We start from the raw sequence: 3,389 nt of genomic DNA, 5'->3' as shown, positions 1-3,389 counted from the left end.
CAAGGCAAATTAGTATTACAATTTCATAATTATTTTTAATTGTTTTATTTATTTATGTTTAAAAAAAGAAATTTATTTATGTTTCTACAATAAATTCAAGGAGTTGCAAAAAAAAAAAAGAAACAAGGGGAACAACCCGCTTGGGCCCCCCACCCCCATCCCTCTCTCAGATAGGAGCTTTCTTTCCCTCAATAAATATATTCTGCTCATAAAAAAAAGAAAAAAAAGAACCAAGTTTAATTTTCCTACAGTTGAAGGACACAGGTACAGAAATAAGCAACTCTATGCCATCTGGAGTGCACAGTGGAAAAATATAGCAACTAAAATACTGTGTGACACAACCTTGGAGCTCTCAAATTGATAATTACAATAGGGAGAATCAATAACCACTAACAAGATGAGGCTTTACTTTTAATTCAAAAGATGACAAAAAAATGTAAGAGTGAGCTGCATGTTAGGATGTATTTATCCTTGAAATAGCTTCAAATTTTGGAAGCATAAAAATATTAGCACTGGTGCCCTTCTGAATCCATCATCTTCTTCAGAGAGGAAGACATACAGCCTTAAGCAAAGCCTTCATTTTCTCCAAAGGAAGATTTTCTTCCCTGTCCTTCCCTCTTGCCTATACTATCTGGCTAGAATGCTGACATCTCAAATTTACAGATTCATCTTTATGTCTCCACATTATATAATGTGTCACCCAAGCAATTTCATCTCTTTCTCCTTCAGTATTCTGTCTTGTCTGTTCTGTTTTTGTTTTTTTTTTTAGTGGAACTGGGGATTGAACTCAGGTCCTTGTGCTTGCCAAGGAAATGCTTATTCCACTGAGCCATCTCTCTGGCTCTTCTCCCTCTCCCCCTCCCCTCCCCTTTCCCCCTCTTTCCCTGTCTTCCCCTCCCCTCCCCTCCCCTCTCCCTCTCCTTCTCTTTCTTGTGTTTTTTACTAAGGTCTACAAGGTCTCCCTATGGAGATCAGATTTGTAGTGATTGGCCTGTGTTCAGCCACCCAAAGAGCTGGGATTATAGGCATGTGCCACCATGTCCAGTCTCAATCTCCATCTCAGTGTGCCCCAGGGGCAGGGATGGCACCACAGTCAGGGATCGAACCCCAGCTGCTGGGTTTGCCTAAGCAGGTGCTTTAATCCACTGAGCTATTTGAGCTTTCTCAGGGTGTCTTTTTTTTTTTAATTTTTATTTTTTTTAATTTATGTGTGTGTGTGTGTGTGTGTGTGTGTGTGTGCACGCAGCCAGCTCAGCCCACTAGGGGGCGGGGCTGGCTGGCATGTGGTGCTGGGGATTGAACCGCTGTCCCTGTGCTTTGCTAAGCTTGTTCTAAATAGGTGCTTTAGACCACTGAGCCATCTCACCAGCCCCTCAGGGTGTCTTCTTCAAGGAGAAGAATAAATTTGTCTCACATCTTCTTGGTCTTCACTCCACAAACTCCACCTGGGAGAGGATGCACATTTGCAGAACATGCCCAGGGGCAAGACATGACCCAGTCTCCTCAAATGTGGGGAAGGAAGGGCAGTAAGGAGATGCTGGGCTGCAGAAGGATGCTGCTCAGTCCTGGTATCCACTAAGGGATGAAGCAGTGCAGGTCAGGGCAACAGCTTCAGTCCAGTTAGTGTTCCATGCCAGGTACATGTGCAGGTGAGGTGATGGGTAGAAAGCTCTGAGAGCTTGCACAGGTACACAGGGTTGTCACAGGTTCTGCCTCACTGGTATAGAATGGATGGCTGTGACTCTGAACTTCAGAATCAGACAATTTCATTAATGTGACACTGCTAGGGGCCAGGAAGATGGCTCAGTGGAATAAGCACTTCCCTGGCAAGCACAAGGGCCTGAGTTCAATCCCTGATTCCACCAAAAAAACAAAAAACAAAAAACAAAAAACAAAAAACAAAAAAAAACACCACCATCCTTCTGCCTCAATATTCTGAGTGTTAGCACTGCAAGCACACATCACCAAATTCCTAGCAATCCTTTTACCTTTGCCACCCAAGTGCGAGGATTACAGGTGTGAACAACCACACCTGGCTTATATATTTTTACTGCCTTTTAGGAGTTCCTTCTTATAATATTGTTGAAGATTAACTGGGATAAAAATACTTTATGTAAATATATTTTTTTATTTTTAATTTTTTTTGGCAGAACCAGGGATTGAACCCAGGCTCTTGTGCTTCACTTATTCTGAGCTATCTCCCTGGCCTGTAAATATACTTATGTAAGTGACTATTACATTCCCACACTCCTCATTCTTACATATAAGAACTCATACACAAGAACTCATTCACCCTGTTATATATTATATATAATAAATCATTATATAGAATTCCCTGCTCAAACACTTTGTTTTTCATTTCATTTGTACTCTGTAAAAATGTATACAGTATTCTTTCCCTAATTTATAAACCATAATTCTCAAAGAAGGGTGTGTGCTTTTGTTCTGTTACATCTAATTAGTCGTTCTGAGTTTTAAGTTTGTTTAAAAAGGAAAAAGAAGGGGCCGGGGAGATGGCTCAGTGGAATAAGCGCTTCCCTGGCAAGTGCAATGGCCTGAGTTCAATCCCTGGTTCCGCAAAAAAAAAAAATTAAAAAATAAAAAGGAAAAAGAAAAGAAAAATGCTTGGACTGATAATGAACAAAAGTAACTAACAGTAGTCACTTAGGAAATTTCCTGAACAGTAGACGACTGTCCCTTGTAATAGCTATCCTAGCCAGCCTTTGTGGTGCATGGCTGTAATACCAACCAGCAATTTGGACACTGAGGCAAGATGATCACTGTGAATTCAAGGTCAGTTTTACCAAGAACAAAGTTCTGAGGTTTTTTTTTTTTCCTTCTTAAGGTATCTGATTGTTACAGGGTCTCACTACACAGCTCAGACTCATAGTGATCCTGTTTTCAGCCTCCCCAGCATTGGGATTACAGGTGTGGCCACTACCACCAGACTCTGTGGCCTGCTTGGCCCACCCTAGGGGCGGGGCTGGCGCAGCACAGGGATGAAAGCTATGTCCCTGTACTTGCCTAAGCAGGTGCTTTAGTCCGCTGAACTATCTCACTGGCCCCACAAAGTTTTAAAAGAAAAATTTTTCTTCTACAGTTTTTCCCCCTTCCATATGAGGTCAGTCTCACCCTAATACTAAAATCACACAAAAAGAACAGAAGAAAAACAAAAACTATGGCCAAAATTTCTTGTGAATATAAACACAAATTTTTTTTTAAATCAAAATAGTAGAAAATTGAACACATAAAGAAAGAAAAGAAAAAAGAAACATCATGGCTATTATAAGCATAGTCATGGGGCTGGGGAGATGGCTCAGTGGAATAAGTGCTTCCCTGGCAAGCGCAAGGGCCTGAGTTCAATCCCCGGTTCCACCAAAACAAACAAA

This window comes from Octodon degus, unplaced genomic scaffold (genome assembly GCF_000260255.1).
Source record: "Octodon degus isolate 3935 unplaced genomic scaffold, OctDeg1.0 scaffold00146, whole genome shotgun sequence".
Taxonomy (NCBI): Eukaryota; Metazoa; Chordata; class Mammalia; order Rodentia; family Octodontidae; genus Octodon; species Octodon degus.
The sequence above is the reverse complement of the archived record's forward strand: the minus strand, read 5'-3'. Positions refer to the sequence as shown.